The sequence below is a fragment of the Dipodomys spectabilis genome, unplaced genomic scaffold (assembly GCF_019054845.1).
Source record: "Dipodomys spectabilis isolate Male_0828 unplaced genomic scaffold, ASM1905484v1 ptg000157l, whole genome shotgun sequence".
In the NCBI taxonomy this organism is placed as follows: Eukaryota; Metazoa; Chordata; class Mammalia; order Rodentia; family Heteromyidae; genus Dipodomys; species Dipodomys spectabilis.
Genome location: NW_024870834.1, coordinates 13,586,060 through 13,613,139, shown reverse-complemented (window position 1 = coordinate 13,613,139; position 27,080 = coordinate 13,586,060).

Below are 27,080 nucleotides of genomic sequence, written 5' to 3'. Positions count from 1 at the left end.
GTATTTTCCAAAGCAAATCCATGCGACACATCTGATTGACTAAGTCATGTACCCGTATCACTAGGTTTGCCAAGGCACGGAGAAAAAAATGGAAACCTCATTGGTTGAGTAAGCATGGCTTCCCCCCAAGAAATCTCATAAAGACCAAAAAGCTTTTATTTATTTATTTTTTGCTCACAGGCTTATTCCACATAATTTTGTCCAAGTATAAGAATACAAATAGTAAGTCGATAAATCAAAAAAAATGAGGACAAAAGTTTATAAATCCCATACATGCATTCCACAGCTTGCTTGATGTTATTGTCAGTTGTATATAACTCATTTTGTGATCTGCTGAGTGTTTTCTTGTCCTAAATTTTGTGGAACTATGATCCCCCCCCCAAAAAAAATCAAATAGTGTCCCCAAAGTAAGACAAGTATGACAATTCTCCCAAGTCAAAAAGAGCAATACTTGACCTAAGTGATCAAGTGAAACTTTAGATTTGTGGAAAGGCAGAATGTCTTTAGCCATAGTTGGGTGGCATTATGAGAAAAGTAAATTAAGCATCCACAGAATTCCATACAAAGAAGAAGGCATAATATCCAATTTTTGGTGAGCAGAAATTAATGTGTAATAGTCATTTCTGTGGCAGTAATGTCACTGACAGCATGCAGTTTTTAGTTGATTAAAGCTATTGTGTGTATAGTTTTTGATTCTTAACTCTATGGTTTTTCAATGGTGGTTTCCTTAGAACCATACACTGGCAGATGCCAAGTATCTACTGAATTTCGCTGTGATCAGAGTGCAATGAGGAAATCGGAGATTGAAAAGGAAGCAGCTCCTGAAAAACAGATGCCTACCACAGGCATATGAAAGGGATATTTACAAAGGAGTGGGTTGTAGGAATAAAATTAAAGTGCAGTTAATGAAAATGAGCATTAGGTCTTGCTGACAAAGCACTGAATCAAGAATAATGCATTGGAATGCTTAAGAATGTGTTTCTTCTGGTCTGGATAGCTGTGTGACTATTATTTTCAAGGAAGTTGAGCTTCCAGATAGAGATGGTGTCTACAAATAAAAGAATAGAAGGTTCTTAGAAGACACCATTCATCTGGACTTGACAATGTCTAGATTTTTGGAGTCACAGATAGAAATTCTGTGTTTCCACTGATAATCATTACAGAAACTCAGTGTGAAAAACCTAGCCATTTCTATCAAGCATTCCTCTGAAATGTTACTTAGACAATGGAATACTGGATGATCTCTCCTTATCTCTCTGTTTCTCTCTGTTGGTCTTTCCTTTCCTCTCTTCTTCCCTCCCTCTCTCTTATGCACACAGACAGACCCACCGACATGCAGACACACACACACACTCACTCACTCATGCAGCCTTTGAAAGGGAAACTATAGTACAAGGATCTCTGAAGAGCAAGGTATTTGGTGGGCAGGAACTAATGTTAGATGATACCTGAGGCTCTTGACAATTTGACCCACAAGAGCAGCTTGTGGCCCTCTAGAAACTACATTTCTTAGAACTTTTCATTCTCTTAATGTCATCTCAGAAATGTGCTTGCAGCACTTTATTTAGTGTCACTCAAGACTATCAAAATCATTGAGGAAGTTGTTCCAGCCCTTTGTTACTACAGTTGGTGAAGATATCACTTCAACCCCATTCAGGAAATAGAATGCCCACCCCCAATATCCTTTCCCTTTTCAGTCTCCCTCTTTACCCAATGACAAAAGTGCAGTTGGTAAGTAGAGTTGACATTTGCATTTATGCTTACTCTGTAAGCAGTGTAAGACTTTGACATACAGGACTTAGCAAGCATATGATTACTTTTTCCTCCTCTCTTCTTCTTCTTCTTCTTCTTCTTCCTCCTCCTCCTCCTCCTCCTTCATCTTCTTTCCATAGAACACATGGGAGTAAGACTGTGGGAATAAATCTACAGGTGCCTGGTAAGTACTGCTAAAAGAGAATTTAAAAAAAGGTAAAATGTTGAAATTTTTACAAAAAGCCAACATGTGATGTGCAGTTTACTCTTATATGAAGTACAGGGAATCAGAGTATGCTGCTCCTAAGCATGCTACTTTGGCACAGAGAGTATTTTGAGTGGAAGGCAATGGAAAACAGGCAGACATAGGAAAAGCTCTGCCCTCTCTTTATTTGCTGAAAAACAGGACATGAAGAGATTGCAGGCAGATGAATTTACATCAATAGAATTTACTAAACTGCAGTCATTTTCCTTTATGTCCTCTATGAACTTTCTTAGCCACTTTCTCATGATTTACCACCTTTTGAAACCCCAGTTCTTTTTCTTTGTTAAAAGGAGATAGAAGTGCCTGAGTCTAACAACTGAAGATGAACTTATTTTGTATCAACTCTCATGCACATAAGTAGTAATACCTGAATATCTTGTCTACTGTCTGTATTTTGTTAGTTTAAGTTGTTAACCCTCAGGAATAAAAATGAAGAGGGTTTTCCCATTTGCTTTTTTTTTTTTTAAGGGGGAAATGTTTCTTTCCTGTTACAGGGAACTAGGCAAGCATTATAACTTTTATTTAAGGCAAATGTCAAAAAAAAGCACAGTGAAGGAATGTTGAATTTCCAAAAGATAAAATTATTCTTTCCCTGGAGGGTGATGAGCCCATTAAGTTTCTACCAGAGCAGACACGATTTGTGTGCCTATTAATAGCCTATAACTTAAAAGGGTTAGTAATAATAATAAACAATCAAACGATAGAAGCCAATACTAAGGAAGTCTATGTTGTATGTAGAAAATGAATTTTTCTACAGAAACGCTTTTTTATAATATGCAAAATAGAACGTGATTTTTGTGAGCCTCACAACTGTTAGTTTTTTTTTTCTGGTTCAAGACTTTAAGAAGCTTTATTACATCTAAGTTTTATTCCTTAAAAAGACTTTTAATATTCTGAAGGTCGGTGTGTGAAAAGTTTGAGAATTTTTTGGAAGGGCACTTGGAGAAGCCCTTAGGGCTTCTTGAGATTGGATTTGAGATGCTAGTTTTCAAAAGCTGGGAAATCAATGACTGTGCCAGCTTCCTGGATGGCAAGAAAGGCCATTGTTTCACACAATGCCTGCCAGGTAATAAAGCTGTCATCATTTTCCCCATTCAATAATCTTTCATACCAAATGTCCATACTTGACATTCCCCTTAAAGAAATCACTGTGTTTGACACAATATGCCTGCAGGATTTAGAATTAAGAAATGTTTATCTTATATGCTAGCTGTGCCAATCTGTATCATTCTCAATGTGATATTTTTTACTCTTTGTGTTCTTCCTTGGGGAAAAATCATACAGCCAGTCCTTATGTACTGTGGATCACACATATGCAAATATGCATATTCTGCTTGGAATATTATGCCCCAAACCCACAGGCTGAGTAATTAACAAACAGGAGATATTTGTCTCCAAGTCTAAGGTCAAAGTGTTGTCAGGTTGGGGTTTGGTGAAGAATGTTCTCTGCCTCCAATATGAAGCCTTGCTGCTACATTTTCTGGAGAAGACAAATGTTCTGTGGTTGTCTCAAGAAAGGGCAGCAGAGTGAACTCCTCCCTCAAACCCTTATCATGAATGGAATAAGGTCCTTTATCCCATCCATGAAGACTCTGCCCTCTTGCCTTCATCACCAAACAGCCCCACCTCTTAAGTCTATTAGCTTAGCCATTAAGTTCCAACACATGAATTCTGGGGAACATTCAGACCATCATATTTTATACCTGTCCCCCACTTCTCCCCTTTAAAAATATATTCCTCTTATTCTAATTGCCCGAAGGTCTTTTTTTTAGCACCAACTCTAAAGTCTAAAGTCAGCTGGGTGCTGGTGGCCCATGTAATTCTAGCTATTCAGGAGGCTGAGATCTGAGGATTGTGGCTCAAAGCTATCCTGGGCAAGAAATTCTGTGAGATTATTATTATTATTTTTTGGTTGTGGGGCTTGAACTCCATCTGGGCGCTGTCCCTAGGCTCTTCAGCTCAAAGCAAGCACTCTACTGCTTTGAGCCACAGCGCCACTTCTGGTTTTCTGGTGGTTAATTGGAGATAAGAGTCTCATGGACTTTCCTGCCTGGGCTGGCTTTGAACTATGATCCTCAGCTTTCTGCCTCCTGAGTAGCTAGGATTACAGGCGTTAGCCACTGGTGCTGGGCACTGTGAGACTTTTATTTCCAGTTAACCACCAAAAAGCTGAAAGTGGAGCTATGGCTCAAAGGGTAGAGTGCTAGTTTTGAGCAATGCAGCTTGGGAACAGCGCCCAAGGCTGAGTTCAAACCCTAACATCAGCAGACACACACACACACACACACACACACACACACACACACACACACACACACACACACCACCCCTGCCCATCACATATGGGTGATACTCAAGGTACAGTCCATCCTGAGGAAAATTCCCTCTAGCTGTGAGTCTATGAGATCAAATAATTTCTAAAACAATGGTGTGACAGGCATAGGAAAGAACAATGAAGGAATGAAAGATCCAAAATGAACTCTACACGGCAAACCACATTAAATATGTAGATTTGAGAGTTATCTTTGATCTTGCTTCCTGCCTTCTGAGCAAGCCTGGTCCCCAAGTCCTGGCAGGGCCCTACCCCCATGACCTTGTTTGGTCTACCTCGCACAGCAGCTCTCTCAAGCTGTTAAGTGCTTACTAGGCAGCCATGGCATGCTAGAGAAATTGTGTGGGACACGGCTGGGGTAGAAAGGAGAGCTGTGCCTCCAATGCTAGGCGCAAAGACATGGGATGGCTCTGGGCAGCCGTCTTCAGGTTCCACCGGTGTCCTGGAACCCCCTTGAACTGCTGTGCTTTCAAGTCTCAAAGGCTCTGATATTCTGAGCTTGTGACAGAAGTATAAGTCTCAAAGTCCATAAAAATGTGGGATCATTCCTCTAACTGAATGGTGCCTGGCTCTCTCATAGCTGTACAAGTCACTTCATAACCTTGGTATTCTCCCCCATCGTGCATTTTTTTGGTGGTGTTCATCACATGGCCAAGCAAAATACTTTCCACATCTTCATGTTTTGCTTCCATATGGACTATAAATACCATCTCCAGTTTCTTTTCTCATTTTTGCATTATATATATATATATATATATATATATATATATATATATATATGTGTGTGTGTGTGTGTGTATGTATACACACCCCTGGCACACTTGCTTAGTTGTTTCTTCTGGGAAGTACCCCAGTACATGCTCTTAACCCCTGTTTTCCACAAGTGTCCGGATGGGGACACAAACCAGCTCATTGCTTTGCTGCTTTGTAGCAATGATGGCTTTCCACCAGGTTAGAAAATAACCATTCCATGTTTCAATCTGAGACTTTATAAGAATATTTCTTACTACTGACATTCTGGTCATGACTACTTACATAATCTAAGAGATCAGAATCTGTCTACATAACCCTCCTCTCCTAGGCCTTCATCAGAATCAGCCTTAACACTCTTGGAAGCAGCCAGAACCTTTTCTAGCATATTCTTCCAAACTCTTTTAACTTCTATCCATTAGGCAGCTCCAAATCTCTCCTGCTTAGTAGCACCCCTTGCATGAAGTTTTGCTTTTTCACAGTTTCGTGATTGGAAAACACTCAACAGAAATTTTCAAAAAGAAACTATCAATTTGAAGTTATATACTGTTAGGAAGAATGTGATGGAATCTCATGTCATCCAGCTCTGTCCTGTGTCAGATTTGAATCTTCCTTTGGTCCTAAATGCCCACTTATACATAGAGTATCTGCCCATGAGTCACTTATTAGTCATCTCTCTCTTTTTTTAATCAGATCAACTATCAAAGTATCAGTGTGTCATGTTAACATGAGTTGCATGCTTGTCTCCTTGCAAGCTTCATTTCTGTGAATATTATTATACTGTAAAGTATAAGAATAGTGGGGTTGGTGATTCAGATATGCCAAAGAGAAGATGTGAAGTGCTTTTTGCTAAGTAAATGTTGAAACTTCTCAACTTAGGTCCAGGAAAGAATTGCAGGCTGAGGGTGCCAAATAAGTAAGGTGTATGGCAAGAATACATCTACTCAGGAAATTGTGAAAAAGGAAAAAGAAATCTGGGCTCATTTGGGTGTCACATCTCAATCTAAATAATATATAGGCACAGTATACTGTAAGCACATAGTGAAGACACCATAGTCATTACATTTGTCATTATTGGCATATGAAGAAATGGTGTCTGTAGGATTTGGTGCTATCCTTAATTATTTCAGACATCCTTGGAGTTGCTGGAATATTTTCCTTTCAGATAACAGAAGACTATTTTTTGTAGGTATTTTTTCCACAGCAAGACCTCTTTTATCATTGTTTCAATTTTATCTTCATCTGTTCGTGTTGCTATAACGTAGTGCTATTGACTGGGTAGTTAATAAAAACAATTAGATGAATATCTCATATCTGGAGCCTGAGAAGTCTCTGATTCTAGTGCTGCTTGCTAAAAATAAAGAATAAAATCTAAAAGCTTTGTTCAAGCATGAGTTAGAATTTTGTTGGCCTTGTATGCAATGATAATGTTGATAATGTATTTTAAATAAAGTATCCTAAAGCAGAATGATATATAATACAAGGGTTTGTATTGCTCACCTAACAACAACAACAACAACAAAAAACAGTGCTCATAGGAACCAACCCTTGCATTTCCCATAGGATCAATAACCCACTTTTGCTAACTTTGTGTTTATGGTGACTTCATAGAAACTATGTACAGTGAATAATTGGATGGGCTGTACCTGTTTCAGAGTTTTAATGTGGATGAAGAAATGAATTTACTTCCTGATAATCAGAGGATCTTCTTAACTTTCTTCCTGTGCCTGCAATGTACATAATTTGGTTTGTTTGAAGAGATTTGTCTGTGTCTTTAAGACTTGATTGAGGTATGCAAAGGGCAATGCTCTTTGGCAAAAACTTTGTCTGTGCTTTCCTTTTGGAAGTAATAGCCAATTCCAAATCCAGTAGAACGGGAATGATATGAGATCTGGAAGCAAGAGGTAGAAAGACAAGGACAGAATGACCAAAGTCCAAAAAGACTTGTTACATATCCTTGCCCAGAACAAGTTTAGGTACAACAACTTGCACATCTGCTATTTTCAACCAGGCCCTCAGAAGCTGACAGAGGCTGACAAGAGGCTGCTGTTGTAACCACACATTTTACTCTCACTTTGACAACAAAAATCCAAAACAGACTGGAGGTGGTACAGCAGAGTACATGGTGGAGATTTATTGAGTTAGGTGCCAACCTGCTCTTAAGCAACCACAGTTTTGTTCTCCTGCCAATATCCCTTTGAACCATTGCTTCTTTTTCCTCTCTGAGTACAAATAAATAAACAACCTTGCTTCTTGCTCTACTCTGGGAGTGGAGTCTTTTCTCAGCCATCATTCCCTTCCCATAAACTTAACTTTTGACTTTTCTCTTTTGTGGCACATTTTATTTTAGGCTCTATCTTTCATTGCAGCTTGAAAAAAATTCCCCTTTCCTCCAGAAGTTCCTACTACGTATATGTGGAAATACAAGCAAGAGGAGCTATGTGTTTTTCCTTTTTATAGAAGTTGAAATCATGTCATGTATGAGCTAATGTGTTTTGGGGCAGATAAAACCCAGGATAATTGAGTTTTGAGGAAATATAGGACAGAGGTGATGAGTCCAGGCTATATTAGTAATCAACAGGATTAGGTTTTTTTGTTTTGTTTTGTTTTGTTTGGTCATGGGGCTTGCATTCTGGGCCTGGGCACTGTCACTCAGCTCTTCAGCTCAAGGCTAGTGCTCTACCACTTGAGCCACAGCTATACTTCCAGTTTTCTATTGGTTTATTGGAGATAAGAATCTCATAGAGTTTTCTGCCTGACACCCGGTAAAGGTAATTTTTTAAAAATAACTTTTAAAAGCTTATTTTCTCCTTTATTCAACAGTCACACCACTTCTTTAAAAGGACAGATAATAAATATTTTCAATTTTGTTGGCTTGGAGTAAAGGGGAAAAACATTCACAGACTACATATCATAGACTGAAGGGAATTATGTGTTCAATAAAACTTGATGGACAACAATGAGGTACAGGTCAAATTTCCCATGACTGATTTAGACTAGTACACTATTTGTTAACTCTGTTGTATAAAATGGGAATGACAATAGTGTTTAACTTTCCAGTTGTTAGGACTCTGAGAAGAGGAACTACCTATAAAAGATTTAGCATAATTTTAGTTCATAGTAAGTACTTTTGTCGAAAAGACAGTTAAAAAAGATGATGTTGGCTAGGAGTCAGTGGCTCACACCTGTAATCCTAGCTACTCAGGAGGCTAAATTCTGAAGAACATGGTTCTAAGCCAGCCTGAACAGACAAAACTTTGAGACTCTTATCTCCAACTAATCAGCAAAAAGCAAGAAATTAGAGGTGTGGCTCAAGTTATACAACACCATTCTTTTTTAAAAAAATTATTAATACTTTTTCTATTGTGAAAATACCATACAGAGGGGTTACAATTACATGAGCAAGGTAACGAGTACTTTTCTTATCAAGCATTGTTGCCTCCTCCTTTGCTTCCCCTTCCCATCCCTTCCCACCTCCTCCCTGGGCTCCCCCGCTCATCCCCCTAGGCCCCCCTCTCCCACTGTGCCGAAGTTGTAAAGTTTGTTTTTCGATATAATGTCTTGTACATCTCATTGTTGTAATGGGTCCACCTGTATCCCTATTTAAACAATTTGTTTTCCTTCCCCTCCCCAAATTATACCAACATCAAATACAGTGAAAATAGGGGTTATACTGTGGGGAAGGGACATACAAAGCAACAAAGAAATCATCTTATAAATATGTTAGAAACAATAGCAAGAAAGAAAAACCATTTGAGTCCTTATCTTGGGGTTCATTTCACTTAACATCAACTTATCTGACTGTTTCTGCTTGTCTCAAACATATACTAATAATTGCAAATAAGGGAAACCTGGGACCTATGTTTCTTTTGGCCTGGCTTACTTCACTGAATATAATATTTTCCAAGTCTTTCCATTTCCTAACAAATGGGGCAATGTCATTCTTTCTGATGTAGGCAAAGAATTCCATTGTGTATATATACCACATTTTCTTGATCAACTCATCTACTGAGGGGCATCTGTGTTGGTTCCATATCTTAGTTGTGGTAAATAATGCTGCAATAAACACCGTTGTGCTGGTAGCTTTAGTATGGTCTTGTTTGTGCTCATTTGAGTAAATGCCCAAAAGTGGGATTGCTGGGTCATAGGGAAGCTCTATGTGGAGTCTTTTGAGGAACCTCCTCCTTGATTTAAAAATCCCAAGCAAGAGCATGTGGGTCCAAATTTAAACTCCAGTACTGGCATATGTGCATACACACACACTCACTCACACACAAAATGAAGGTGTGATTTTCATATAGATATAAAATAAACATATGTTAAGGATTTTACTGATTTCATTAATAATGATGGTGTCAGCCAGATACAATAGATAGTTCCAAGGAGAAGATTAAAAATTTAAACCTAAACCTCAAAATTTTCAGATCAGAAACAGTGAAATTTATTAACAAATTGATGCAAAACTGATGCAGGGGAGGGACGCCACCCCTCCACCAGACATACTGTATGCTTGTTTAGAGTCAAGACTTGCATTGCACTGTGCACTGTAATCTTCTACAATTTACAGAACTGAAAAATAGGTCAAAAGGGAAGGAAAGTCAGAATCAGACAATCCAGAATGATGTACAAATTTTCTAATGCATACCTTTTCCACCAAAGAAATCAAATTGCATTTGGTTCTTGCAAGTTGCTTTATCTACTCAAACTTCAGCTATTAGTGTTCATTAAATAGCAATTATGGTTACCCTGTCCTGTGAGACTGAACAGGAACAGAGTGACCATTGTTGAAGATATAGGAGCTAGCTCAAGTTTTCTTCAAAATGGACCAGGTCATATATTGTGAGATGCATTCCCAATGACTGTGTATGTGTGTGTGTGTATGTGTGTGTGTGGGGGGGGGGGGTTAGTACTGGGGCTTAGACGCAGGTCCTTGAGCTTTGGTTTGGCTTTGTTGCTCATGGTTGGTACTTAACCACTTGAATTATGCCTCGAGTCTGGCTTTCTTTCTGGTTACTTAGAGATAAAAATCTTGAGGCTGGATGGACGCTGGTGGCTCACGCCTGTAATCTTAGCTACTCAGGAGGCTGAGATCTGAGGATTACGGTTCAAAGCCAGCCTGGGCAGGAAAGTCTGTAAGACTCTTATCTCCAATAAACCAGTAGAAGAACTGGAAGTGATGCTGTGGGTCAAGTGGTAGAGTGCTACCCTTGAGCTGAAGAGCTGAAGGACAGTGCCCAGGCCCAGAGTTCAGGCCCCATGACTGAAAAAAAAAAATCTTGAAGACTTTTCTGTTTAGATTGGCTTTCATCCATCTGTTTAGATTGGCATCATCCAAGGCTTGATCTCCAGAATATCTATGATTACAGGTATAAGCCTCCAGTGCTTGGCTCCCAAAGGTATGTGTGTGTGTGTGTGTGTGTGTGTGTGTGTGTGTGTGTGCATGTGTGTTGGGGTTTGACAGGGCAATGTTCTTTAACTTTTTGCTCAAGGATAGCATTCTACCATTTAAACCACAGCTCTATTTCCTTATAGACTTTGCTGCCTAGCCTGGCTTCAAATCATGATCTTCTAGGTCTTGACCTCCTAAAGAACTAGGAACACAGACATGAGCCACTAACTCCCATCTTCCAACGATAGGCCAAATGTACAAGATGTCATCAATCTTAGACTGTATACTTATTTATACTTATTGATTTAAGGAGAATTTTTTTCATTGATTAATTCTGACTTTATCTGTCTATATTCCTTTCATGAGATCGTCAATTCTTTAATTTTTTATCATTGTAAGCATATTTATTTATTCTTATATGTTTTTTATTGTAAAAATACTGTTACAGTTAGATGAGTAAAGTAATGAGTACATTTCCTATTGAGCATTGTTACTTCCTCCTTTGTTTTTCCCCTACCATCCCTTCCCTCCCCACTTCCCCAACTCCTCCCAGCCCTCCCCCCACCACTCCTGCTCCTCCCCTGGGTTGAAGTTGTAAAGTTTGTTTTCAACATAGTGTTTTATACATCTCATTATTACAATGGGTCAACCTGTATCCTTGAATTTTGCGTTTTTTGGTTTTTTGGGGGGGCGGGGGAGGGGTCTGGTCATGGGGCCTGAACTCTGGGCCTGGGGGCTGTCCCTCAGCTCTTCAGCTCAAGGCTAGCACTCTACCACTTGAGCCACAGTGCCACTTCCGGCTTTTTTTTTCTGCTTATGTGGTGCTGAGGAATCGAACCCAGGGCCTCATGCATGCAAGGCAAGCACTCTACCACTGAGCCACTTTCCCAGCCCCTATGCTTGCATTTTGTTATTTCCCTTCCCCTCCCCAAATTAGAAAAATGTATATATAAGAAGCAGTGCACTAACATCAAATATGGTGAAAACAGGGGTTATGCCATGGGAGAAGAACATACCAAAGAAACAAAAAAAAATCACATAATACATTATAAGTATGTTAAAAACAATAGCAAGCAAGAAAAAAAACCCACTTGTGTTCCTATCTTGGGGTGCATTTCACTTAACATCATCTTATATGGTCATATGAACATAGCTTTTGACCTTTTCTGCTTGTCCTAGACATATACTAGTTATTGCAAATAAGGGAAACCATGGTACCTATGTTTCTTTAGGCCTGGCTTACTTCACTTAATATAATTTTTTTCCAAGTCTTTCCATTTCCTAACAAATGGGGCAATGTCATTCTTTCTGATGGTGGCATAGAATTCCATTGTGTATATATACCACATTTTCTTGATCCATTCATCTACTGAGGGGCATCTGGGTTGGTTTCATATCTTAGCTATAGTAAATAATATTGCAATAATCATAGTTATACTGGTAGCTTTAGTATAGCCTTGTTTGTGATCATTTGGGTAAATGCCCAAAAGTGGGATTGCTGGGTCATAGGAGAGTTCTGCTTTCCAAAGTGGTTGAACAAGTTTACACTCCCACCAACAATGCAGTAGGGTTCCCTTCTGGCCACATCCCCTCCAGCATCTGTTTTTATTAGTGTTCTTGATTATAGCCATTCTAACTGGGGTGAGATGGAATCTCAGTGTTGTTTTGATTTGCATTTCTTTTATGGCTAGAGAAGTTGAGCATTTCTTCATGTGTCTATTGGCCATTCTTCTTTCCTCTTCAGAGAAGTTTCTCTTTAAGTCTTTAGCCCACTTATTTATTGGGCAGTTGTTTCTTTGAGAATTTGTTGTTGGGGGATTTAATATTTTTAATCTCTAATTTTATCAATAACGTTTTCTATTTTTGTCTCATGTATTTAGTCCTAAAGCTATGAGATTCTATTGGTTGGGAGGGGCTAAATTTTGAGCAGTAACAAGTCTTAGAGACACAATATGCTGACCTGGATATGACATGTATTGTTTCCTCTCAGTTGGCCGAAGCTAGTTATATATTGCCTTCTTCAGTTGTGAGGAAACCAGAGAGTTCAATCACACTGAATACCTTCAAAGGGAGGTGACATTAAAGGAAATATTGAACACCCGTCTACTATGGTGATCTCAAGGATCTATATATAAGATAGAATTCTAGATATAAGCTTGGAAGACTTTGTTACAATAGGTCTGGAAAGGGTAATAGGAGTTAGTACTGTAAAAAAAAAAAATCCTAGATTGATTCAGTTCTCCATAGGAATGATTATCCTAGGTGAAAAATGCAAAATTCATTTATGAGGTAATGAAGGAAACTTCAAATACCAAAAGTATTGCCAAGTGCTGGTTGCTGACAGCTGGAATGCTAGCTACGTAGGAGTCTGAGATTTGAGGATTGCGGTTCAAAGCCAGCCTTGGCAGGAAAGTTCATGAGGCTTTTGTCTCCAGTCAACCAACAAAAAGCTAGAAATGGAACTCAAGTGATAGAGTACTAGGCCTGGTGGCCCAGGACATGAGTTCAAGCCCAGGTCCAGCATATACACAAATTTATCTTTACAGAAAAACAGGATTAAATATGCAAGGATCTTATTAGGGACCATGACCTATGTGAAAAGCACTAAAGAGAGAGCTGAAAAGTTTGAAAAACTTTTAAGTCCATAATTGAACTCCAATCCCAAGTGAAGGAAAGAAGAGAAAGTTGGATTGCTGCATTTTAGTTTGTCATGATGTCCAGGGAAGGTTCAGCAAAGATGTTGTGGAGCCTTTGTGCCAATGGTGGTGAGGATAGAATTCTATGTCTGGAATTCTATGGGTCTCTTTTTTCCCTCCTCTTCTCAGTCAAGCATAGCATGCAAGGCCCTTGGTCAAGTCCGCTCCCTGTGGAGGAGGTGTTTAATCCTGGCTGCCACATGCCTCATCTAGTTTCTTGCCTTCAGCAATTTAAAATATTTATTCCTGTTTTATAAATTAGTTACTGAGGTCAAGGGAGCTTAATGGATTTAGGCACTGGCACAAGATCCCAGAGCTATTAAATTTGGAAAGAAAGACCAATCCCTACTACACTCTGATGTCTCTCGTGACATATTCATGGCTTCCCTAATCGAAAATGTTCTTAGTAGATATTAAATTATTTTAAATCTTTAATCTGCCACATACTTTTACTTACTGCTGAAAAGCAGTGCTTCCTTCTTTCAGCCAGAGAGAAAGGTGTGGTTTGGTATCTCATTGCCTGATCATGACTGAGTTGTCTAGGAAGCAGCCCCTACTCTAGCTGGGCCAGTTATGTTCTTTCCTGGGACTCTCAAAGCTGGAACACCATCGGAGTGCTTAGAGGAAGAAGTCACAGGGCTGATGGCAGTCATGCTCTTCCCTGTGGGATAAGTCAGTCTCAAAGGAGAAAGTAAAGATGCACGAAGGAGCAGAGATGAGAGAACATGACAAAATTTCAGGTCTTATAAAAGGTACCCTGGTATCCTTCTAAAAATGTCGCTCTTGTGCCTAAACCCGATGTGGGTTTCTGCCATTTGCAACCAAGAGAACTTGATTAATTCAGTTCTTCAGAAATGCAGGCTGGCTGAAAAGTAGGATGGGGAGATTACTTTTTTCCTCTATTTCCTTTCTTTTCCTTTCCTTCCTTCCTTCCTTCCTTCCTTCCTTCCTTCCTTCCTTCCTTCCTTCCTTCCTTCCTTCCTTCCTTCCTTCTTTCCTTCCTTCCTTCCTTCCCTCTCTTTCTCTCTCTTTCTTTCTTTCTTTTTCTTTCATTCTTTCTTCTTTTGTTGTTGGTCTTGGGTCTTGAACTCTGGGCCTGGGTGCTCTCCCTGAGCTCTTCAGCTCAAGGCTAGCACTCTACCAATTGAGCCACAGCTCCACTTCCAGTTTTCTGGTGGTTAATTGGAGGTAAGAGTCTCATGGACTTTCTAGCCCAGGATGGCTTTGAACTGTGATCCTCAGATCTCAGTCTCCCGAGTAACTAAGATTATAGGCATGAGCCACCAGTGCCTGGCTATTTCTTTTTTAAAAATTTTAAACATACCCATGATCAGCAGACTGAGACCAGTCATTACCAACTGGATAAGAAGTGGGAGGGTTAGCCTAGACCTGGGAAGGAAAAAGAAATATAGTATAACAATGAACCATTAGAAAAATTATTAGTCCTATAAGAGAGGACTTGATCCTCTTCTTACAAAACTCCCTCCTGTCTTCACAATTAACCATGTGCAATGAAGTGCTGATAACAGAGTGTTCAGTGATAAACTGACACCACTTATGAAAGAGATAAGAAAGATATACTGAATGAAATTAAGTTGAAAAGTTGCATGCCAATAAAAAGTCATATAAAAGTTAAAAGTCATACAACAAGTCGACATAGCATGTAGTACTGTTTTGAATTGGTGTATCATTAATATTTATCCCAAAGAAACTGCCCCTTAAATAAAACCTAACAATAAATTCTTTCAGTATTCCAAACTCAGGTAAGCGAATTATACTATATAGATGAGAATAGCCTGGCTCTGGAAAATGGATTGGTGCCAGCTCGATTTGGAGATGGAAATGATCCTTCCCTTGACAGGATCTTTGAGTCTCAGTTTTTCTTTCCTTTCAAATGGTATTTGTAGGATAAGAGATCTCCGAGGTCTTCTATATTCTTATTATTCTCTTATATAAAAGAAAGTCTTATTTTTTTTTTTTTTTTTTTTTTTTTTTTTTTTTTTATTGTAAAGCTACTATACAGAGGGGCACAGTTACATGAGTGAGGTTATGAGTACACTTCCTCTTGAACATTGTTACCCCCTCCATTGTTTTCCCCCTACCATCCCCTCCCTCCCTCCCTTCCCCGAGGTTCTTTTTTTTTTTTTTTTTTTTTTTTTTTTTTGATTGTGATTAAATGATTACATAATTTCAAAGTCACAAGTTCATTCTAACTTCCCTGGAGCAAATTGTCTACCACAGTCTGTAATATATAACAGTGTTCACATGTTATATACCATATTTGTGATCAGCAGCATGAGGATATTTAGTAGTGGTTCAACCAGATGAGCGGGAGTTCTTTGTTTCTTAGGTCCTGTTAGTTTTGTCGTATCACTAACCTTTTGGATTTAGCATCCACTTATGAGGGAGACCATGTACCGTTTGTCTCTTCGTTCTTGGCTTACCTCGCTCAACATGATTCCTTCTAGCTCCATCCATTTCCCTGCAAATGCCATTATTTTGTCATTTCTAATGGCTGCATAATATTCCATTGTGTATAGATACCACAATTTTTGGATCCATTCATCTGTGGTGGGGCACCTAGGTTGTTTCCATATCCTAGCTATTGCGAACAGTGCTGCAATAAACATGGAGGTGCACGTGTCCTTGTATATTGGTTCCTGTTGTTCAGGGTAGATGCCTAGAAGTGGTATGACTGGGTCGTAAGGGAGGTCAATCTTTAGCTTTCTAAGGACCCTCCAGACTGCTTTCCAAAGTGGTTGTATAAGTGTACATTCCCACCAGCAGTGTAATAGGGTTCCTCTTTCTCCACATCCCCTCCAGCATTTGTCGTTGGCTGATTTGTGGATGTGGGACATTCTGACTGGGGTAAGGTGGTATCTCAGGGTTGTCTTTATTTGCATTTCCTTCACCACCAGGGATGCTGAACATTTCCTCATGTGTTTCTTTGCCATTTTTATTTCTTCATTTGAGAAGTCCCTCTTTAGTTCCCTTGCCCATTTAGTAATTGGTTTGTTAGGTTTGGGAGGGATTAGTTTCTTGAGTTCCCTGTATATACAGGATGTTAACCCCTTGTCTGATATATTGCTGGTAAATATTTTTTCCCAATTAGTTGGTTGTCTTTCTAGCTTAGTTGCGATAGATTTAGCTGTGCAGAAGCTTTTTATTTTAAGGTAGTCCCATTTGTCGAGTCTCTCTCCAACTTGTTGTGACCCTGGGACTCTGTTCAGGAAGTTCCTTCCTGTGCCTATTAGTTCAAGTGTCTCTCCTACTCTGTCCTGCAGTAGTTTCAGAGATTCAGGTTTAATGTTAAGGTCTTTAATCCATTTTGAGTTGATGTTGGTGCATGGTGATAGGCTGGGGTCCACTTTTAGTTTTCTGCATGTGGCTGCCCAGTTTTCCCAGCACCAGCGGTTGAAGAGGCTGTGTTTCTTCCATTGTATGTCTTTGGCTCCTTTGTCGAATATCAGCTGGCTGTAGGCCTGTGGATTTATATCTGGATCTTCTATTCTGTTCCATTGGTCTTCGGGTCTGTTTTTGTGCCAGTACCATGCTGTCTTTGTGATTATAGCTCTGTAGTAGAGTTTGAAGTTCGGCATGGATAGCCCTCCCATATTGTCTTTATCCCCTAGAATTGTTTTGGCTATTCTAGGTCTTTTGTTGTTCCATATAAATTTTTGGACTGTTTTCTGTATTTCAGTGATGTACGTCATTGGGATTTTAATAGGAATTGCATTGAATTTGTATATTAATTTTGGAAGTATCACCATCTTTACTATATTAAGTCGGCCTATCCAGGAGCATGGGAGGTCTTTCCATTTCCTAGTGTCTTCTGCAATTTCTTTCTTTAACTTTTTATAGTTCTCATTAAATAGTTCTTTTACATCTTTGGTTAGGTTAATTCCTAAATATTTTATTTTTTGGGAGGTTATTGTGAATGGGGTTGCTCCCTTTATTTCCCTCTCTTCCTGTGCGTTATCAGTGTATAGGAAGGCAACTGATTTTTGTGGGTTTATTTTGTATCCTGCTATTTTGCCGAAGTGACTTATGATTTCTAAAAGTTTGGGGATGGAGTTTTTGGGATCGTGGAGGTATAGTATCATGTCGTCTGCAAAAAGGGATAGTTTCACTTCTTCTTTCCCTATGCGGATCCCTTTAATGTCTTTTTCTTGCCTTATTGCCCTGGCTAAGGGTTCTAGGACTATGTTGAAGAGGAGTGGAGACAGTGGACATCCTTGCCTTGTTCCTGTTTTTAGGAGGATTGGTTGTAGCTTTTCCCCATTAAGTATAATATTGGCTATTGGTCTGTCATAAATGGCTTTTATTGTTTTTAGAAATGTTCCTTCTATTCCTATTTTCTCCAGAGCTTTTAGCATGAATGAATGTTGAATTTTATCAAAGGCCTTTTCTGCATCTGTGGCGATAATCATGTGATTCTTGACCTTGGCTCTGTTGATATGCTGGATTACATTTATTGACTTACGTATGTTAAACCATCCCTGTGTCTCTGGGATGAAGCCTACCTGATCATAGTGTATTATTTTTTTTATGTGTTTCTGGATTCTGTTAGCTAGAATCTTGTTAAGGATCTTTGCATCTGTGTTCATCAAGGAGATTGGCCTGTAATTCTCCTTTTTGGTTGGGTCTTTGCCTGGTTTGGGGATGAGTGTGATATTGGCTTCGTAGAATGAGTTTGGGATAGCTCCCTCCTTCTCTGTTTCTCTGAAGAGTTTGAGGAGTATGGGTATTAGTTCTTCTTTAAAGGTCTTATAGAATTCTGCTGTGAATCCATCTGGTCCTGGGCTTTTTTTTGTTGGAAGACTTTTGATAGCTTCCTGTATCTCATTATAGGATATTGGCTTATTTAATTGGTTAACTTCTTCTTTGCTCAGTTTGGGTAACTTGTATTTCTCTAAAAATGCATCCATTTCCGCCAGATTTTCTTCCTTTAGAGAGTATAGCTTTTGAAAGTAGTCTGTTAGAATTGTTTGGATATCTTGGGTACGTGTTGTGATGTTTCCCGTGGCATCCCTAATCCTATTAATATGGGTTTCCTCTCTTCTTTTTTTAATTAATCTTGCCAACGGGCCATCAATTTTGTTTATTTTTTCAAAGAACCAGCTTTTTGTTTGGTTTATTTTGGTTATGGTTTTCTGATTTTCTAATTGGTTAATCTCTGCTCTCAATTTGGTTATCTGGCTTCGTCTAGTAGCTTTAGGTCCCATTTTTTCTTGTTTTTCTAGCTGTTTTAGTTGCAACATGAGATTATTTACTTGGTCTGTCTCCATTCTCTTGATGTGGGCACTGAGGGCAATAAATTTGCCCCTCAGGACTGCTTTTGCTGTGTCCCACAAGTTTCTTTGTGAGGTGTTTTCATTTTCATTGAGTTCTAGGAAATGCTTTATTTCTTCTCTGATCTCTTCTGTTACCCAGGCCTTGTTAAGGAGTGTGCTGTTCAATTTCCATGTATTAGAGAAATTTCTGCGGTATGCTTTGTTATTGAGAGCTAGCTTGATTCCACTGTGGTCAGATAGGATACAGGGGATTATGTCGATCCCTTTGTATTTGCTTAAGTTCCTTGAATGAACTATGATATGGTCTATTTTGGAGAAAGTTCCATGAGCTGCTGAGAAGAATGTGTACTGTGTTGTTTTAGGGTGAAATACTCGGTAGATGTCAGTTAATTCCGCTTGAAGTATGGCCTCACTTAATTCGGTAGCTTCTTTGCCAATCCTCTGGTTGGTAGACCTGTCCTTTGGTGAGAGTGGCGTGTTAAAGTCTCCTAGTATTATCGTATTGGGATCTATTTTATTCTGTAAGTTTGAGAGCATTTGTTTAACATATCTGGGTGCACCGATATTTGGGGCATATAAGTTGATGATGGTTATATCCTCCTCTTGGATTGTTCCCTTTATTAATATGTAATGTCCGTCCTTGTCTTTCTGTACTGATTTTAATGAAAAGTTTATTTTGTCAGATATCAGGATAGCTACACCTGCTTTCTTATTGGGGGAATTTGATTGGTAGATCCTTTTCCACCCCTTCACTCTGAGTTTGTTTGTATGTTTGGCTGAGAGGTGGGTCTCCTGAAGGCAACAGATGGATGGGTCTTGTTTTCTGATCCAGTCCTCAGTTCGTTTTCTTTTAATTGGCGAATTCAGCCCATTTATATTAAGAGAAAGTATAGAGAGATGCATTGTTGTCCCTGCCATTCCGTTTTCCTAAGTTTTTCTTCTTTCCTTTCCTCCTGTGCTTGCTCAGTTAGACTTTGAGTAATGCCTGTTTGGGGCAGGTCCCAGTTCCTGGTTGCTTTCTTCAGGTTGTGTCCCCCCTCTTAGAATTCTTTGTAATGCTGGCTTAATGTTTATGTATTCATTTAGTTTTTCTTTGCTATTAAAAGTTTTCAGTTCTCCATCGAATGTGAATGCTAGCTTTGCCGGGTATATCAGTCTGGGTTGGCAGTTATTGGCTCTCAGGGCTCGTATGGTGCTTTCCCAGGCTTTTCTTGCATTCATTGTTTGTGTGGAGAGATCTGCAGTGATTCTAATTTTTTTCCCGTTGTAGTATAGCTCCTTCTTCATTTTTGCTGCATGCAGGATTGTTTCCTTATTATTCAGATCCATCATTGTTACTATTATGTGCCTAGAAGTGTTTCTCCTGGGATCTTGCTTGTTGGGTGTTCGATAAGCTTTTGTGATGTAGTTAAGATGGTCGTTTTTGAGGTGGGGAAAATTTTCATTGACTATCTTGTTAAATAGGTGTTGCATTCCCTTGCTCTGGAATTCCTCACCTTCGTCCACTCCGATTATGCGAAGGTTAAATTTTTTAGCATTATCTGCTTGCTCTTGAATTTCCCTTTGGTTTAATTTGAGTGATTTTTCCATATCTGTCACTTTTTGGTCCAGTTGGTGTATTCTGTCTTCTGTATCTGACACTCTACCTTCCATTTCATTCACTCTGTTGACCGTGGCTTCTATTGTGGTTTGCATGATGGAAATGGATCCCTTTATGGATTCAATGTTGGTTCTCAGAGTACTGATCTCACCTCTCAATGAGGTGATATCAGTATGCATTACCTCTAATTTGGCGTTTATCTCACTTCTTACTGAGGTTTGTGCAGCTTCTATTTTTGCATCCAATTTTTGTTTGATATCCTGTATATCTTTTGATAGTTCATCCTTGTGCTCTTTCAATTTCTGATCCATTTCTCGCTTTATTTCTTGAGTCATTGCCTCCAGCAACCCTTGGATGTAGTTTTTGTCTTCCATTCCTGCTTTGCTCCCACTGGGGCTCTCCCCTGCGTGGCTGCTGGCTTTTGAGGTGAGCTTGCTGTCCTGGGTAGTGGTAAACCTTGTGATTTTTCTCTGTGATTTTCGCATGGGGGTTCAGGAGACTGCTCTTCAATCTTGTTTTGGTGTGTCTGTCTTTGCTTGGTTGCTGATTCTCTATTGGTAGAGAGAGTCTGTGTCTGATCTGGATTCTGTTGGGAGCCTGTTTCCAGCTGCTATTCACTTAGGATTCTCAGCTCTCTGCTGTAGCAATTCCAGCCTTTGGAAGGGTTGAGCAGCCTAGACTGCTTGTGTTTGCTCCTGCGGGTGCTCTTGGGAAGATCAGATGCTCTGGATGCACTCTCCCAAATACTGGAGTCTGCTATGGGCTCCTGATGTGTTTTTGTTTGTTTTGGGCTGGTTGTGGGCTTGAACTCTAGGTTTGGGTGCTGTCCCTCAGCTCTTCAGCTCAGGGCTGGCACCCTACCATTTGAGCCACAGCCCCACTTCTGACCCTTTTTGCTTTGTTCAGGCGCCGGTCCCCTGGCCTGGTTCCGGCCCCAGCCTGGAGCGCGCTCGTTAGGCCTGTGCTAATGTGTATACCACCTTGGTTATGCAGCCTGGAGGACACAGTTCAAATTTCTTCTACTGTTGGTAGTCTTGACCCAGGGGCACTGTTCCTGGCTTGAGCATTTAAGCTCCCTTCCCGGGGCGCTCTTGCTCTGGCCTGGCCAGCAGAGTGTGCTCCACCGGCTGGTGGGGCTCTCGAACAGTTCCCAGTTTTAGTGGGTCCTGTGGTCCGGGTGTTGGGGTAGGGAGTCTAGGTCAGGGTCTGGGGATTCCCTCCAGCTCTGGTCTCCCTTGATGGATTCCCTGTCCCCTGATGGGTACTCACCCTGTAGGTCGTCAGTTGTTGTTGCAGTCCGTCAGTTGTTGTTGCAGTCCGAGTTCAGTTGGGGTGGTTGCGGGCTGGGTTGGGCGGCCCCCCGCCGGGTCGTTGCGATCGCGACAGGTCCCTTTGTGGCGCTGCTGGTGCCGGGCGGCTTTGGCGGGATGGAGCCTCTCCGCTCCGGTGGAGAGTGATGGGTGGGGTGGGATCCTCCTGGAGACTCCCGGCTGGTAGGTTTCTCTGTTCCTGGCGATCCGCTGTTCTGCAATCCGGTACCTGGTGGTCTGCAAGCAGCCCCCTGTGTCTCTGTGGCTCCGGCAGCCCCCGCCGGGCCGGCTGGCCGGCGGCTTGGCGCACTGCCGCGCGGCCAGGAAAGGTTGGGGGAGGGGTCTTCGCTCTTCTCTGTTCTGAAATTCTTCTTTTCCTCTCTTTCTTTTTTTTGTTATTTTCCACCTCTGGTTTTTCTCTGAGTGTTCGTCTTTTTGTTGTTGTCGGTCTCTTGGGGAGATTAAAGGTTGGAACTCGAACTCTCTTTTTGGTTGGAGAGAGCTGTGGCGTTTCCCTACTGCCCCGTCGCCATCTTGAGAACCTCCTCAGAAAGTCTTATTTTTGAGGTAGGTAATATTGATGTCTGTGGACTATTTTATTTTCACTGGGGAATGTATATAGTTCTTTCAAGGTTCATAAAACACATGGATTCTCTTCCCTTTCCTCCCCCCCTCCCTTCCCCTCCATTCCTCTCCCCTCTACTTTTTTCCCCTCCTTTTCCTTATGGCTTAAGACCTTGCACATACCAGGCAAGTGCAGAATAACCCAGCTAGCTCCTTCCCCCTCCTCCCCATCCCCCAACAGCCTACCAGCCTTAGTTGTAAACAGTTATTTTCTTTCTTTTATCTCTTTCCTTATTACTCTTTAATTTACTCACAATTCTGTCAGTCATAGGACTCATTTCTATGACAGGAAAAGCAACGTTCAGAATTATAATTAAGGGGATAGCAATAATGTTTCCACTAGAAATAACGTAATAGATGATAGCACAGTTATTTGTGTGTATTTTATAATGCCTCAGTATGACATTTTACTTTTAAAAAAAGTTTCATGATAGTTTTCCATTTAATTTCTATAAGCTCTTTAATATCTACATTTGGGAAAACATTTTTTAAAAAATTATTTAAGTATTATTATTATTGTTGTTGTTATTTTGTCAGTCATGGGGCTTGAACTCTGGGCCTGGGCACTGTCCCTCAGCTCTTCAGCTCAAGGCTAGCGCTCTATCACTTGAGCCACAAAGCCACTTCTGGTTTTCTGAGTGGTTTATTAGAGATAAATTATTTATAAAAACTAATTTTATTGTTAATATTAAGGTGTTGTGGAGAGGGGTTGCCATTTCATAAGTTAGGTAATGAGTACATTTCTTACTTTTGGACAATGTCATTCCTTCCTTTCCTTTCCCCCAGGGTCCTCTTCCAATTCTTGCTCGCAAGTCACACAGGTGATTTTCCACATAGTGTCTACTGAGTAGCATGATTGCCTTTGTTCACCCTTTTTCCCTCTTTTCCTGTGCCTCCTTTACCCTCCTTCCCCAGAAGAAAAAAAAAATTAAAGCAAAAACAAACATCACCACTATTAACAACAACAACAAAACATTCTTGGGAAAAGATTTTTATACTCTAAAAAAATGGTCCATAGATCCCTTGGTTGTTCAAGGAAAATACTAAAATGTATTCTTTTTTGAGAGAGAATTGCCTGAATAGATGTGAATAGCCTCAAATAGTCTCATCCCCTGGTGTCAGTTTAAATAATCACTACTAAAGTTGCTGTGTATAATAAGGTCTAAAATTTTATTTTGCAACTGTCAATTGTTTTAACACAGTATTAGGAACCTAGAGCTACAAATACCTTAACGTAGAGGAGACTTAAGTTTAAGGATAAGTAGAGCCTAAAGAGAGCTATTTCCTGGGAGGACTTGTTCCTTTGAAATATAGTAAATGTCTGATGTAAAACTCAAAGTTACGTTTGTCTCAGTCCCAAGCTGCTATCTTGTGAAAGGATCCTTCAACTCCATCCCAGGGGACCGCCTGGAGACAGGCAGGCACATGGGAAAGAGTATTAGAAGGTTTATTAGAAGGGGCCATTTTTCCCAGGAGAGGGAGCACATGGCACCTGTCCCTATCCAGGTAGCAGGGGCGTTTTCTAAAATTCATCCTGGATGCTGGTCTTGGGGAAATTGTGTAAGGAACTTGAGTTTCTGCTCATATGGCAATGACCAGGTTACCTGTGACACGTGTTGCTTTTCTAGCATCAAGACTCCCTTCTCTATGTGTTCCATTTTAAATAGTGCCTGTTTGTATAGCTAGACATTGTTTTCTTTTTATTTATTTATTCTGTCAGTCATGGGGCTTGAACTTTGGACCTCAGCTCTGTCCCTGAGCTCTTTCACTCCAGGCTAGTTTTCTAGCACTTTGAGTCACAGTGCCACTTCCAATTTTCTGGTGGTGAATTGGTGATAAGAATCACATGGACTTTTCCTGCCCAGGCTGGCTTTGAACTGTGATCCTCAGATCTTAGCCTCCTGAGTAGCTAGGATTACAGGCCTGAGCCATTAGAGCCCTGGGACATTATTTGATATTAGAATTTTTGTACTACAAATGAAGCTCACTAGCAGAGAAATCCAGTTTTGGCATATCCTGGGGCATGTGAAGTTTGAAGGGAGGTTTCTTTGTGATGATGTTAATTGAAATGAACTCCACGATATGGGAACAAGAGTTTTTTCTTTGTTATTCTTAATGTACTACATGAAGTTATTTATTTATTTTCTTTCTTTTTTCCCCCCTTCCCTTTGGTTTATCCCCTGTTGACACTGGATTTGCTTTTGGTACCCCGAGTCTTGTATATATATTTATCTGATTTGGGGAAGGGAAGGGGAACAACAAAGGGTGAATGAGTGCAACAGGAACACTCACAAGACGACATGTTAGAAATGAACTTTACAACTTGCAGTGTACAGGGGGAGTCGGGGAGAGAAAGCGAGAGTCAAACGAGAGGCGGGTAACAATGTTCGACAAGAAATACACTCATTACCTCATGCGTAACTCTAACCCTCTGCGCAGCACCTTGACACTAAAATTAAATTTAAAAAATAAAACACAAGTGCTTAAGCCATAAAAAGAGAAAAAGAATCAACATTTATGAATATAGAATTAGATATAAAGTTGTATGTTTATCTAGAAAGAGAAATCACAACCAAGTATACATTTTTAAAAAGGTGAAAAATCCCAACAAAAAAATTAAAAAAAAGATTTTTATATTATTTGCCAGCTTGTCTATCCTACAGTCTTTCTGAGCACATTTAAATCCTATTTTGTATTCAGTGACCATAGAAATATTGCAGTCTTTCCTCTAATGGAGTTGATTGATGCTTTAAATAATATTTTTGACCATAAAGATACAGATGTAGTCTCTGTTTTCAGAACCACTATAGCTTTGTACCCTTTCACCATGGTAATTTGGTTTAATTTTATTTTACATGATTCCTATCCAAAAAGAAAAGACATATCTAGTGTTATTGTACTTTGTTCATTATTGATTCTATTCCGATAGGATTGGGCTGTTCAATTTATTTATCTTTGAGAAGTGAGTCTACATATAATTTTATGTGTGTGGTCTTTAAAATATTCATATTATTACAGGTATTAGCTTCTGACTGCAGATCTTTTAAACTCTATTTTTCCTTTTACTTCCTGATTCATACCATGCCACATTTACACCATGATAGCATCTTGGCCTATCACCTGTGTGCCTGGTGAATTGGCACACTGGGTGGCAGTAATATTCCTGGAGGCTACAATTTAATAACATGCAGAAGTGACTGAGAACCGTACACATAAAGCATACAAATCCATACTCAGTGTATCTATGACTGAACTTCTGCATAAGCAATTTGTAAAAATGCCAATTGGTATATGAACTTCAACTAAGTCAGTGTGAAATCCGATGGGAGAAATGGCAGTGTGGAAAGAAACAACAATCTTAATTAACTATGATTAAAGTTTTTATCTTGGCAGATTTTGTATATACATACTGACCATGCAAAAATATTGCCAATTCCTACTAGAGCTGGGGAAGTTTGTTTGTTTTTTTCCTTAAAAAAAGGAATAGAATTTTATTGTTATTAAGGAGTTGGGGGGTGGGTGACAATTCCACAAGTCAAGTAATGATTACAATTCTCTTTCTTCACTTTCCCTGGGTTCGCCTTTCCATCTCTGACTATAAGTTACATAGTTAGCTTTTGACATTATGTCCAGTGAGTACCAGGAATGCATTCATTCACCCTTCTTGGGAAGGAGGTTTTGCAGAGGAGTTTCAGAAAGGAGCTCATTATCTTGGTAAAGCTAGCTCAGCGAACTGGTCAAGCAATTGATTATCAGGTGTGTTTTACTTTGGAGCAAATTCTTTGAGTGATGTCTATTCTCAAAACATACTATTGCTTGCATGGGCTTTTTTTTTTTCCCTTAAGGGAATTGTTTCTTTGGCAGCTAGGGGTACAGAATGAAGACTTGCTTACTTTTCTCCCTAGTGAGACTGTTATGATTAGATGTGATAAACCTAATCATAGCTTTAATAAGAAAATGCATTCAACTTGTTATTTCCCCAAGCTCTGTGTGTGTGTGTGTGTGTGTGTGTGTGTGTGTGTGTGTGTGTGTGTGTGTGTGTGTGTGTGTGTGTCACTGGCTTTCAGCTGAGTTTATCAATTCCTTAGGCTCAAGAACAAAGAGGTCCAGGAAAAGAGACTCCTGGTCAAGCAGTTTCTGGGTAGATCAACTATGATGCATTCAAATGTTCCATACAATTTTTTTTTTTAAAGAGTGTTAACTTAAAGCACAGAAATGAGAAGAGCTTGCCTGGCAAAACAAGAGACTCGCTACTTCTCATGAAAATCAGCCTTACTGATTTCTCTCCTACTCCCTTCCCCCTCATTTGTTATGATGGATTGCTTTATTATTTGGAGCACCATTAATGGGTAGTGTTAAAACATACAGTAAATTAGCCTTTGGTGTTAAACAGATTTCAGAGGACCAGTTGAATAAAGGGCAGACAAGGACAGGATGTGAGGTAGGCAAGGTTCAGAGAAAGCAATGTAGAGTGTTAATGTTCCCCTGTTGTATCAATAACAAGGTATCTTATCTGTAAACTTGAAGGGTCCAGAGTGGAGAGGGCCTGCCTATGATCCCTGGAGAGAAAAAACTACAGCAGGTTATAGGAGAGGAACATTTGGCACAAGTGGAGGCTTCTGTGAGAGGATTTCTGACCTATAGCCTGGCAGGATCCAAACAGGGGAATAACACTGTGATCTCCCTTCTCTTTGGTCTTCTGCAGGTGATTCTCATTGGCTACATTCAACAGTAAGCCAAAAGATAAGAGAATCATGATTTCACTAATGAAGGCCAGCATTGGGACCAGGTGTTGAGGGTGGAGAGTAGACTTAAGGGAGCAAAGAGAAAATACTCAGCGTGAAGGACTATTACAGTGGAAGCCCTGCTTTTCTAAGATGGGTCTGTATATTTCTGCCTCCATCTAAATGTATACATATCCCTCGCATTTCCGTGTAACATCTGCATCTCTCTTTTGTCTAGCTGGAGGAAGTGCCATCTGCAGATAGCCCTGGAGGTGTCCATTCCATCAAGATTTGCCTCAGCTGCCAAGAGCCATCTCACCCATATGATGTCCGGTCTCATCCTT